A 14,573-nucleotide genomic window follows, 5' to 3' on the forward strand; every position below is an offset into this window, starting at 1 on the left:
CCAATGCCTGCAGAAGGACATCATGTTATTAAAGTAGAGGCAGACTGAAGGAGAGAAATGCCCCTATGTGGACAGATTGACACCCTCACTGCAGCAATGAGCTGAAGTGTACGGACAGTTATGAGGCTGGCTCAGTACTTGGCAGTGTGTTGTTCTGTTTTTCAGGTGTCCCTATGGATTGGAACCGACTCACTGGGACCTGACAACAGAAACAAAGTAGCATCAGAGAATAAAGGCTGGCTATATACCTCTGTGAAAATACAACTAGAGAAGCCCTATGGAAGCGTTCTGCTTCATAACACATACTGTCATCAGAAGTTTTAATTGATTAATTAGCCATCACTTTGCTTTGTTTTGCTTTTGAGTGATTCATAGGAATTTATATTTTTGTTATAAGTATAGATACCTGGAAATAGAGTATATCTACTTTGAAGTAGAGGAGAATGGTAAATATTTGATGGACATAATAACAATAATTAAATCCTAGTGCTGTCACATTCTCTTGGAAATGTTCTAAAAATAAATTGTGATTAAAAATTACCTAGTACACTTGCAGAGATATAATTATATTTTTTATAATGGGAATTATATATGTACCTCATTAAATAAAAACAGAGTATTGATTAAATGATTTGGATGTCTACAATGTTTTTATTTAAAAAATCAGATTAAGTTATATTTTAGTTATTATGCACCTCTTCTTTTAATTAACATATTTTCCTGAAAATAATAACTAAAAATAATATTATGATATAACATCTATAGATGAAAATATTTTATTCAAATATGTAATGTTTATGAACAGAATATTTTCTATGATTTTGTGGAAGGAATGAAATCAATAGCACAGTAATATTTTGGCTTTTTCATCCTCATAAGGAAACCACAATTCAAACATCACTTTTAAAATATAAAGTAGTACCTTCAAAGACTTTGAAATGAAAATCTCTCTTGTTCTTCTTTTGTCTATTCTATTTTTAAAAGGGAATAATCAAAGTATTAATGTTATAAAATGACAACGCTTATCTAGACTTCAGAAGAAAGAACGCTTCCCTGCATAACAAAGTTTACCCCTGCTTTCCATTCTTCTCCAAAGTCAGCATTATGCTTCCAGGCTTGGGGCTGGTTGGCAAAATCATCAATTGCAGCATTTGATTTGTTTCAGGGATTGTGTGGTATTAGGGAAGACGGGGAAAATAAAGTCAGACTAAGTCAAAGCAACATGACAGAAACTCACTCTCAGGTAAATTTTTTCAAGTTTCTGCAATGAGAATGCAAGCCTTCAATGCTATAGATACCGCAACATACAACTGGCTTACAATGGTAAAACAAAATGATCCCAAAGGAATGTGATAGTTCTTATCATAATAGTCCACACAAACTCTGACACTGGGATAAGTCTTCATGAGGTCAATTATACTATATTGGAATTATAACCCATACATGTAACATATCATTATTCAAATAAATGTATTACTAAAAGAGTAGATGTGAATGTGCTATTACTGGAAAATTCAAAAAATTGGGATTTTGGTTCTACAAACTATCACACACACACACACACACACACACACACACACACATACACGAGACAGCGAGATAATTAATGGTTCAGTTGTTAAACTCTAGCCCTCCATTTACCAGATTTGGGTATGATTCTAAAGCATGCACTTTGTAAGCACACACCACCGTTCCTTCAGTGGATGTTTACATGTTGTCATCGAGTTAATTCTGACTCAGAGCACCCCTCTAGGTCAAAGTACAGCTGGCCTTGGGCTGCTACTCCTTAGGGGATTAGAAAGCCTAATCTGTCTCACAATAAGCAGCAGGTGGATTTAGCAGTTTTCCTTGATGTTCGCAACCCAAGGAGAAATTCACGACTGCACCAGGGGTTGCTGAAAGTAAGGACGACTGGAGAACTTTCTGTTAAAGATCAAGGATTGCAATCTTCAGGGAGGATTGCAACTCAAGGCAAACAAACAAACAAATGACTAACAAACAAACAAACAAGCAAATAAAAAATAAGCTGAAATTTCCCCAGCTGGATCAGTAAGTAGGTAACATATTAAACTGTGATGAGATCAACATAGTCAACAACTTCATTTTGCTTGGATCCACAATCAATGAATGTAGAAATCAAATTCTGACTCATAGCAAGAGTATAAATTGGGGTAGAACTTCCTCTGGGTTTTGCTGAGTCTGTAACTTCTTAAAGGTGTAGAAATCCTGATCTTCCTCCTGCTGAGTGGCTGGTGATTTTTAAGCTCTGACATTAAGATTAACAGCCAATAGGTAACCATTACACTACCAGGGACACTGTCAAAACTCAAATGATGTCTTGTAGTAGGTAAATACGCGGCAGAACTTACGTAACGTTTTGGAAAGCAAGGACGTTACTTTGGGAGCAAAGGTGTGCCTGGCCAAAATCATGGTATTTTCATTTGCCTCATATGCATATGAAAGTTAGACCTTGTATGAGGAAGAATGGAGAAGAATCTATGCATATGGCTATGATGCCATCAAAGAATCTTGAAAGCACCAAGGACTGCCAAATGAACACATAAGTCATTATCATTCCTCCAAAATTTGGAGTTGAATCTCTCTTTGTTGTCTGTTCTTCGTCTGGAACCTATTCGCTTGGGTGAACCTACTGTTATTAGAAATAACAGTGGCATATCTTCCAGCATCATGGAGGCACAAAGCCACCATATTAATATCAAACTTACAGACAAGTGGTAAAGAGAGAACAAATTATAAACTTAAATTTTAGCCTAACAAATTGAATTACCCCCTTTTCTGATGTACTTTCTCCTATAGGAAAGGCTGTTCACAAACCTGGTCAATGATCAGAGGTGATGGCCCTGAGGTTGAACCCAAATGGGGTCTCTGCAAATGTATTTGAGACTTTTACTGTCATCTATAACCTTCTGCAAACCAAGTCCTGAGTATTTAAGCTCTAATTCCAGTTCCTCCTTTGGTCTTGGATTTCATTAATTACAATCATTATATCATATAATCTGATCTACTTTTTCTATGTAGACTTAACTGTCAGCTCAGATGGCAGCTTGTTTTAAGACAAGCCTTAAAACTTCTGCTACTATTCTTTCTGATAGTGGAGTAACAGCTACTTTCTTAATCACAGGTTATTCAGTGATCTCTTTATGAGGGCAGGTACTGACGAGGATCATCAATAGAACTCATTATTCCTAGATTAAAGCTACAATTAAATCTAAGCTCAAAACTCATTCATGTAGCTATGGTTTATATATGGCCTTGGTCCACTTCAGCGGCTACATTCTAATTTTATTGGGGAACATTATAAAGTATCCTCACTGGACATATACAAATCCTAATGATAACTAAAAAACAAGCTCGCTGCCAAGGATTAAATTCTGACTCATAGCACTCATATGTACAGGTTAGACCTGTTTCTGAGTTTCCAGAATGTGGCTCTTTAAGGGAGTAGAAACACTAGGACAGGCTACTGGTTTTGAACTACTGACATTGCCATTAGCAGCTCAACTATAACGACTATGCAGCCAGGTTGCATAACTGGTAGTATCATTATTTTAGCCAATGTTATGAAATTGCAAATATTGTTTAGAAAAGGAAAGAGCATATATCAGTAGATAGCTTTGTAGATGAAAATACATGTATTGTTGACCTGTATAGATAACAAATTCAAGTGTCTTGACACTTTTTACACAAATAATGGACAATGAGGGGTGGAAACTGGAAATAACTATCAATAACACTAAGCCACAAAGGCATCTTGAGACATGTCATTAAAAAACAGAGACTATGAGAAAATGAAATATATCCTAGAACCGAGTCACCATTCTTAGGTACCTCAAAGCAAGAGATATGAACCAAATTCCAATGACGTACAAATCCCTAACCTCGGACTACCAATAATCTTGTTAGTCTCAAACCTAAGGCATTTCAGCATTAAGTCCATAGGGGATATTTCATTCTCTGAAACCTGATTTAGGTGTGTTCTAGTAGGGCTCAGTTCTATTAGTGGGGTTTCCAAATCGGTGCAGCCGGTGAACAATGCTGTGTGTCTCAAAAAGTCAGAGTTCAAAGTCCTGATTATCTATACCACACAGTCCAAGTCACTATGGGCTGGTTAGAAACTAGCTCCAAAGTGCCCAACTAGGAACATAATAGAGGATGTGATAGATCAATTCAGATCAGTTAGAAATCAACAAGGAGGACGGAAAGATCCTGGGGGTGTTGGAGCAGCAGCAATCTAGCTGAGAGGAAATACTAAGAAGCAGAAGTAAATCAAGATGATGGTGGGGAAGGAGGAAAGTAAACTGATACACAGGAATGATCTAGGAAGCAAAGCTATGGATAGAGGTGTAAGCATAGGTGTGTACATAAGTAAACACATTAATTCATAAAATAGAGGTATTGGCTTATGTGCATATATTAATATGGCAATACACTGAGGTAGTGGATGCACTTCTTTCCAAGAACACTCTTCTAACAAACTGGCATCCTGTGATGCTCACCCTTCCAGCACAATTGCTCAAGAACAAAATGTGTGCATAAGCAAATGGGTGAAGAAAGCTGATGGTGTCTGACTATTAAAGGATAGTTTTACAGGCTTGAAGTTAAACAAGCAGCCATCTAGCAGAGAAGCAACAAGCCTACATGGAAGAAGCACACCAGTCTGTGTGGTCATGAGTTGTAATTGGGACCAGGTAACAGGCAACTGAAGACCCATAACAAATAAGCAAGCAAGCAAACAAACAAACAAAAACCATATTGTTGAGAACAAGGGGGGGGTCAGAGCAGAGACCCAAATGTCCATCTATAGACAATAGGACATCCACCCATAGAGGGGTCACTGGGAAGGGATGAGTCAACCAGGATTCAGTAAAGCAAGAATGAAACACACAATATTCCTGTGGTTCTTTGAGGCTTTCTCACTTCCCACTACCATCATGACCCCAATGCTGCCTTTCACTTTGCACTACACCAGAGCATGTACATAGGTACGGAGAAGAGCTAAGATCTCAGGACACACGGTATCCAGGAACAGGAAAGGAATAGCGATTTTTATTTTTTTGTTATGGGTCTTTGGATGCCTGTTACCTGGTTCCAATGACACCACATGATCACATCAGAAGGCTAGGGAGAAGGTAGGGAGAGAAGGAGAAAAAGGGGAACTGATTGCAATAATCAACACATAACCACAGTCCCCTCACCTGGGGGACAAAAAACAGAAACCATGGGGGAAGGGAGACAGCAATCAGTGTAAGAAATGAAAATATTAACAATTTATAATTTCTCAAGGGGTCACAGGAGTGGGGAGGGAAAAATGGGGATGATAACAAAGGATCAATAGAAAGTAAATGTCTAGGAAATAATGATGGCCACATATGTACAAATATGCTTGATACAATTGATGTAGGGATTGTGATAAGAGTTGTAAGAGCCCCCAATAAAATTATCTTCTAATAAAAAGAAAAAAGACAAGAAATGTACCTGCATCAATTTTTTGAACATAAAAGAAATAAAGTTTGAAGTTCAATTAAATACAATGCAAATAATAATAAATTGTTAAAAACATTTTAATAATATACAATATCCTCCAAAGTATACTTACTAAAATTGAATTTGACTGATTATTTATAAATTTTAAAAATCACTTTATTGGAGGTTCATACAACTCTTTTTTTTAAATGCCATGATCCTTTATTTTTTTTTAAACTTATTAGGGGCTCCTCCAACTCTTATCACAATCCATACATATACATACATCAATTGTATAAAGCACATCTGTACATTCTTTGCCCTAATCATTTTCTTTTTTTTCTCCTCTTTTCTTTTTTTACAATCCATACATACCTCAATTATGCAAAGCACATTTGTACATTCATTGCCCTCAGCATTCTCACAATGCTTGCTCTCCACTTATGCCCTTAGCGTCAGCTCCTCATTCCCCCCTTCCCTCCTCACTTCCCCCTCCCTCATAAACACTTGATAATTTATAAATTGTTATTTCATCATATATTACACTGTCCGACATTTCCCTTCGCCCACTTTTCTGTTGTCCATCCTCCAGGGAGGAGGTTATATGTAGATCCTTATTGTAGGTTTCCCTTTCTACCTCACCTTCCCTTCACCCTCCTGGTATTGCCACTCTCACCACTGATCCCGAAGGGATTATCTGATCTGTATTCCCTGTGATTCCAGTTCCTATCTGTACCCGTATACAACCGCTGGTCTAGCCAGACTTGTACAGTAGAATTGGGATCATGATATTGGGGTTGGGGGAAAGGTAGCATTTAGGAACTAGAGGAAAGTTCTATGTTTCATCATTGCTACACTGCACCCTGACTCGCTCATCTTTTCCCGTGACCCTTCTGTTAAGGGATGTCTAGTTGCCTCATTCACAATTATTTTATTTTTTTGTTCTTTGATGCCCTATAGGCTGGTGTGCTTCTTCCACATGTGTTTTGTTGCTTCTGAGATAGATGGCTGCTTGTTTATCTTCAAGCCTTTAAGACCCCAGACGCTAATCTTTTGATAGCCAGGCACCATCAGCTTTCTTCACCACATTTGCTTATGCACCCACTTTGTCTTCAGCAATCGTGTCGGAAAGGAGAGCATCATGGAATGCCAGTTTAATAGAAGAAAGTATTATTGCTTTGAGGGAGTACTTGAGTGGAGGCTCAATGTCCATCTGCTACCTTAATACTAGACCTATAAATATAAGCACATAGATCTATTTCCCTTTCCTCATCTATAAATATATTTGCATATGTACTAGCCTTTATTTAGACCTCTATAAATGTCCTTTGCCTCCTATCTCTTTCCTTTATTTCCTTTTACTTTCCTCTTGTCCCACTATTATGGTCAGCCTTCATTTGGGTTTCAGTAATTCCTTTCTATTACATTACCCTTGATCATGCCCTACCAGGCCTCCTACACCCTGCTCAGCACCGATTTGGATCACTTGTTGTTCCCTTGTTCCTGGGTTTGTTAATACCACTTCCTTTCCCCCCACCTCTCCATCTCCCAGGTCCCCTGGAACCATCATTACATTGTTTTCTTCACCAGATTGTTAATCCACCCTATCTTATTTAGATAGACCTGTGGAAATCATAACATGCACAGAAATAAGACAGAGCAAAACCAAACAACAAAAGAAAACAAAGCAAAAACAACAAAATGCCAATGACAAAAACAAAAACAGCAGCAGCAACAACAACAACAAAGAAAAGCCTGTGCTTAGTTCAAGGACTGTTTGTTGGCCTCTAGGAGTGTTTTCTGGTCCAACCTGATGAGGTACCAAGCCCTGGCCTCAAAGTATTTTTGGTATTCCCTGGGGACTTCCTTGCTCTGTTCCCATTGCGGTTCTGTTGCATGCCCTTAGTGTTTGCCTTGGTTTGGTCAGGTCAGTTTGGGCACAATTCCCACACTGTGTCCCCAGTATTGCCCACTGTAGGCCTATCAGTCAGTGAGGGATGCCGTGTCTCATAGTGGGGCTGGCCATCTGGACTTCTTTGTGGATTGGCTGCTATGACCAGGAATATCATCCTCAAGGATTGGTGGGACAGGTTGTGCTCCACTCTCTCTTCCTCTCCCTTCATTTGCTCCTATTAGCTCTTATCAGACATGGCCCTTTCCCTGAGCTGCAGCTTCAGTGCTGTCCTCTGAATTAAATTCTTCTAGCGGGTGAGGCAGGTGTTCCTGTAGCTGGGATTTGGGCCAGCCCCTAAGATCTCTCCACCGGTTTCCTACTCCATGCCGGGGATTATTTATATCCTATTTTCATTGTGATGTCTGTTGTGCTTCTTCTAAGTATTTACACTAAATTTGTATTACTTTTTAATATGACTATTGCAATTATACATAATAATAGAATATTTTCAGAAATATATTGGCCAATTATTTACTTAGGAAATTTAGTATTTATATATAGTATGCTTGTTTTTTAAATGCCAAAATTCTTAAGGTTAAATCAATCAATCAGGAATATGGTTTGAAAACACAAATCATTGATAAATTAAATAAATCATATGAGATCATTTAACACCTTTGTGCTAGTCTGGGTAGACAAGAGAAACAAATTCATAAACACACAAATGTGTAAAAGAAAGAAGTTTATATATAAGAGCAATTGAATATTGCGAAAGTATCCCAGCCCAGTCCAAGTCAAGTCTGTGTTAGTCAGGGTAGACTAGAGAAACAAATCCATGACACACGTATGTGTATAAGAATGATATTTATATATAAGAGCAATAGATCATTGAGAAAACATGCCAGTTCAGTCCAGATCAAGTCCATAAGTCAGATATTAGCCCATATGTCTGATACCAATATATAAAGTCCTCTTAAGTTTCACACAACATAGTCAATGACACTGAATGCAGGATGATGACAGGCCAGTGGGTACAGTCTTGTAGATGCAGTGGAGGTACAAGTATCACAGCACTCGTGGGGGTCTCCACGTAGCTCCTCCAGTTCCCAAGGCACGGGGTCTGGTCTATCAGCTTAGCGTCATGTGTCTTGTCAGTAGAGTGTCTCTCAAGAGTTAGTCTTGAGTCTTCTCAGTAGAGAATCTCTCAGGGAGTGAGCAGAGAGAGATAGAGAATAGTGTTTCCCGCCTCCAAGAAAGAGATCCAGGAATTCCCAGAAATCTCAGGAAAAGGCCATGCCCACACAGAAGCCTCATTTTCTGTAACCCGATTGACACACTAGACTCCAAACCTTTACCCTTAATCCTCTCAACTCCCAAATTGACACCAGATTATGGTGCCAATTAAGGTGAACAATCTTCATAGCTTCATACATGTAATCTATTTTTTTTGTATTTTGAAGATCAATAAATCTATAGATGAATATGCACATAGATTTGTCAGATGGAATTCACAGAAATAAAATTGGCTTCATCAGTGGTAAGACACGATGGAGAAACCCAATATCAACAGCTGAAGCCAGAGCAGGGACCAATTGTGGAACTGTTGATTTTATGTAAGTTCAGGTAAAGTCAATGAAAGGAAAACATAGAACCTTAATTCTATCCCTCCTGAATCTCAGGGAAACATCAAAAGCAGATTTTATATATTGAACATTAATGCCAGAAGAACTGATGAAATGTGGGAGACATCAAGACCTTCATTCAGGAAGAAAGTAAAAGGTCATTAAAAAGACAGGAACGAAAGTAAAGATCAAGTGGATGTCCAAAGAGACTCTGAAACTTGCTATTATTCATAGAGTAGCTGAAAGCAAATGGGAGAAAGGATATTGTAAAGGTGAATAGAAAATTTCAAGGGGCAACTCGAGGAAGCAAAGCAAAATATTATAATGAACTGTGCAAGAACCTAGAATTAGAAAAACAAGGGGGAAGGACACATACAGGATATCTGAAACTTGAAGAAATTTGAAGAACTCAAGAAAAATTCAAGCCTTGTATTGCAATTTTGAAAAATTCTACAGGGAAAATATTAAATAATGTAGGAAGTATTAAAAGATTTTGGAAATAATACAGAGTTACTTTATCATAACTTTCCACCATTTCAGGAGGTAACATATGAGCAAGAACCAATGATGCTGAAGGAAGAAATTCAAGCTACACTGAATGCATTAATCAAAAACAAGGATCCAGGAATTTGTACAATGCTCATTGAAATGTTAAAAAAACTGCAGAAGCACTGGAAGCACTCACTTGCCTATGCCTGGAAATGGAAGACAGCTCCATGGCAAACTGACTGGACGAGATCCATATCGGTGCCTATACCGAAGAAAGGAGACCCAACAGAATGCTCAAATTATAGAACAAAAATTGATACCACACACGAGTGCAATTTTACTTACAGACTCCCAGTAGTTACGCAGTAAGTGACAGGGACCTCCAGAAGGTCAGGCCAGATGCAGAAGAGGATGTGGAAGAAGTGATATAATTGCTGATGTCAGATGGAGTTGGGCTCAAAGCAGAAAATGCCAGGAAGATATTTACTTGTGTTTCATTGACTAGATCAGCGGTTGGTTATCAACCTGTGGGTCAAAACCCCTTTGGGGGTTGAAAGACCCTTTCACAGGGGTCAACCAATTCATCACAGTAGCAAAATGACTGTTATGAAGTAGCAATGAAAATAATTTTATGGTTGGGGGGTCACCACAACATGAGGAACTGTATTAAAGGTTCAGAACATTAGAAAGGTTGAGAGCCACTGAACTGGTTGAAGGCATTTGACTGTATGGACCATAGTAAATTTTGAATCACCTTGATATGAATGGGAATTCCAGAGCACCTCACTGTGCTCATTGGGAACTTATACATGGAACAAGAGGCTGTTGTGGGAAAACAACAGTTCAGCAGTGTTTTCTCTTCTCACCATACTTTTTCAATTTATATACTGAACAAATCGTTAGAGAATCTGGATTATATGAAGAAGAGTATGGCATAGGATTAGAGGATGGCTTATTAACAACCCGAGGTAAGCAGGTAACCAAAGCTTGCATGGTGAAAGTGAGGAGCACTTGAAGCACTTGCAGATGAGATCCAGGATTTTAGCCTTTAGTATGGAATACAACTCAATGTAAACAAGACTAAAATCCTCACAACTGAACTAATAGGTAATGTGATTAATGAAGAAAAACCTGAAGTTGTCAAGGATTTTGCCTTATTTAGATCTACAATCAATGCTCATGGAAACAAAAGTCAGGAGACCAAGAGATGTATTAGGTAAATTTGCTGCATAAGATTTCTTTATAGTATTGAGGAGCAAGGTTGTTTCTTTGAGGACGAAGGTATGCCTGACCCAAGCAATGGTATTTTCTATTACATGCTATGCGTGGGCTAGATGGACATTGAATGGGGAAGAGTGTAGAAGAACAGATACATTTGAATTGTGGTGCTGGAGAAGAATATTCAAAGTACCATGATCTTCTTAAAGGACAAACTGATCTTGGAAGGAGTAAGATAAGACTGCTTCTTAGCGACATGGATGGCAAGACTTTGTCTTACATACTTCAGGCACATTGTCAGGAGAGACCAGTCCCTGGAGAAGGGCTTCATATGTGGTAAAATGTAGGGGCAGAATAAAAGAGGAAGCCCCTTAACGAGGTGGATGGACACAGTGGTGGCATCACTGGGCTCAAGCAGGAGAACAATTTTGAGGATGCCTCAGGACTGTGCAATGTTTTGGTCTGTTGTGTGTAGCGTGGCTATGGGTTGAAGCTTACTCTGTGGCATTTAACCACAGCAACATAATAGAATTACAATGAAATTGATGAGACCAAGTTGCTCCACTCTTCATTTATCAGCTTGTTTGTCAGTGTGTTGTGCAGATTTATATGAAGCTAAAAGTAAAGTTATCAGTATTTCTAATGCCCTCAGGGTCATTCACAGTGGAAAGGTTACAGTGGAGCTTCTATATCAAGACAGCTTGGGAAGAACCTTATGATTTATTGCTTAATAAGTTGGACACTGAGACCTCCAGGGATCACATTTGGAGAATAGCTAGTCTTCTGCCAGCTTCATGACGGGAAGGAAAACAAGCCTGTCAGAGACCCATTCCATTCCCCATTTTCTCAGTAGCTGGTGATTGGAAGATACTCTGTGACAGTGTAAAAAAAAAATAAGTTGGACACTGAAGTAGCTATGAACACCAGGAAAATATAGTGGGCTAGAACACCAGAATATGGCCGCTCAGGTTGGAAGGCTTTTAAAACATGGCCTTCTAAGATGTGTCCCCTAATATAGAGCTGGACTAAAGGATGTAGACAGAATAAGAGTTTCAGTATCTTCCTTTGCTGAAATAACCTGACTCAAGAGGAGAAGAAACAGCTGCAATTAAACCTGAAATAAACAGGTGGCCATCGTTTTAAATAAGAAAATTCTATTGTGTATATTGCTGGAAATGGCAAATACTGATGACTTTGCATTCCTCCCTAAAAGAGCATTTGTGAAGTAAGACACTTTCAGTGATAGAATAATTTCCATACACATACAAGAAAGGCCAGTTAGTATGAATATTATTCAACTTACAGAACCGCTACTAATGTCAAAAGTGAAGGAATTAAACATTTTTACTTAGTTATGCAGTTTGAAAATTACCAAACACGCAAACAAGATGCACGAAAGAAAATGGAAACTAACACTAAACTCATAGTACAACCTTGAATGTGCCCCAATTGAACTTAGAAAGCACCGTTGTAATATATGTGAGGCATGAAATATTAATGACTAAGGAACAGATATCAGGATATCCTTAAGGGAAAAGAGGCAAAAGGTTATTTAAAAAGACAGGAAAGGAAGGAAAGAAAAAAAATGTCAGAAGAGCCTCTGAAGCTTGCACTTTAATGTAGAGTAGCTAAGGCAAATGGAATAAATTATGAATAAATGAACTATGCAATGGATGCCAATATATGACTAGATAAAATAAAAAATAATCATGAAAAGCACAAATACCTGGAGTTAGAAAACTCAAAGTTAAGATGTCTAGCATTTCTCAAGCTGAAAGGACTTAGGGAAATTCCACTCTTGAATTGACATATTGAAGTATTCTTGGCAGAATATTGAAAATTTCATGAAACATCAAGAGAAAATAGATAAAAGTGTCCCTTACCCCCACACCCCAAAAATCTATTTGGCATTCATCATTTCAGTATATGGCATGTCAATATCATACTGAAAACTGATGATATTGAAGAAAAGCCAAAGTAGCACACAAATCATTGGGGCACAACACGGTTCTAGGAATGGACAGAACACTAATTAAGAATTTTCTACAAGTGAATAAGCGCTGGGCATATTTACTGGTCTCTGCTGAGACATTTGAAACACAATGATTTGAACACTGGACAGGAAGAGATCCATGTATGTGCCCCTTCCAAAGAAAAGTGAGCCATTCGAATTGGAAACTTTGGAATACCATCATTTATATGCGAATACAATTTTGCTGAATATAGTTTAAAAGAGTTGAAGAAAAACAGGGACAGGTAACTGTCCAGATTTTAATTAGTACTCAAAAGAGGAGTGTATGGAATAAGGGGTATGTTATCTTTGCTGATATCAGATAGATCTTGGCTCAAATCACAGAATACCACAACAATGTTTACCTGTGTTTTACTGACTATGCAAAGCCCTTCATCATTGTGAAACATGTCAAATCATGTATAAGACTGTAAAAAAATTGGAATTCCAGAACACCTAGTTGTCCTTATATGGAAATAAGAAACAGTCATTCAAACAGAGAAACAGAATACTGCATGACTTGATATCCGAAAATATGAATGTCAGTGTTGAAACCTTTCACCATAATTATTCAATCAGTGTTCTAAATAAAGAATATGAGATGCTGAACCAAATAAAAGGAAAAGTATCAGAGGAGACATTGATTAACTGATTGTAATATGAAAATGTTAACTAACCCTTGTTCTCTGAAAGCATAGAGAACATGAAGAACTTACTGATGAAGATCACAGAGCATGGTGTCCATTATGATCCCTCAATTTAAAGAAAACAAAAATCCTCACAATTGAATGAGTAACATCCTAAAAAATGCACAAGAAAATAGAAGAAATATTGCACTGAAAATATTTGATACCACGACCATCTGTGGATGCAGAGAGAACCTATCGAAGCAATTTGGAAAATACAACTTCACAGCACCTATGAAAATATCCTGATTGATATTCAGCTGATAACACATCCTGTCAATGTCAATACAGAAGAATTACATCAGACATTGTCCTTTTCTTCCTGAGACAGATGGTAAATGCTTCCATATCACCAAATTAGTGCTCAATATAACGCAGCATGACTGACCTATATTCATAGAACAAACATATACTTAATGACTAAATAAAACAGCATCGTAATGCCTTACAGGAAAAAAAAAAAACCAAGCTCACTGCCATTGAGTTGAGTGCTATAAGATAGTGAGCCTATAAGATAAGGTGAGATGATTTCGAAGGCTTTCCAAGACTGTCACTGTTTACAGGAGTAGAAAGCCTTGTCTTTTTCAAGCTGTGTGGGTAGTGGCTTTGAACTACTGGTCTTGTGATTAGCAGCCCAGCTGTATCCACTGGCCATCAGAGCTTCTTAGAGATATGGGGAAAAAAACCAACTCAAAAAACCAAACTCATTCCCATTGACTAAATGCTGACTCATAGCGACTGCCATGTGGGTTTCTTAAACTGTAACAGTTTACAGGAGTAGAAAGCCCAGTTTTTTTCCCACAGAGTTATTGGTGGTTTCAACCTATCAACCATGCAGATTGCAGCCCAACTCATAATCACTCTAAAACAATTTCAAATCGTGCAAAAAAGATAAGACCACTCAAGCAAATGTTAAAAATAAAGCAACACAATAATTTATTGATGAATAAATGATAAGAGAATTACCTAATACGATATTTAAACAACTTATATATTCAAAGGAAACTCAATGAGATAAAAGAAAACAATGAGATAAATAAAACACACCTAAAGAGTTCAAGAAAACAATGCAAGAACAAAAGGATAAAATAAACAGAATCCTATACAAACTACAAAAACAATAACAACTCTCAAATATTAACAATAAACTATCAGAAATAGATAAACAG

General features: G+C 37.7%; 1 non-coding gene across 1 annotated transcript; it reads left to right on the plus strand.

Annotated features, from left to right (window-relative positions):
- The first annotated feature begins 11,453 nt into the window (after nt 1-11,453).
- LOC142444158 (small nucleolar RNA SNORA7) lies at nt 11,454-11,590 on the plus strand. Its single transcript, XR_012783816.1, has one exon. It is a non-coding gene; the product is annotated as a small nucleolar RNA SNORA7 (small nucleolar RNA).
- Nucleotides 11,591-14,573: the final 2,983 nt, after the last annotated feature.

This window comes from Tenrec ecaudatus, chromosome 3 (genome assembly GCF_050624435.1).
Source record: "Tenrec ecaudatus isolate mTenEca1 chromosome 3, mTenEca1.hap1, whole genome shotgun sequence".
In the NCBI taxonomy this organism is placed as follows: domain Eukaryota; kingdom Metazoa; phylum Chordata; class Mammalia; order Afrosoricida; family Tenrecidae; genus Tenrec; species Tenrec ecaudatus.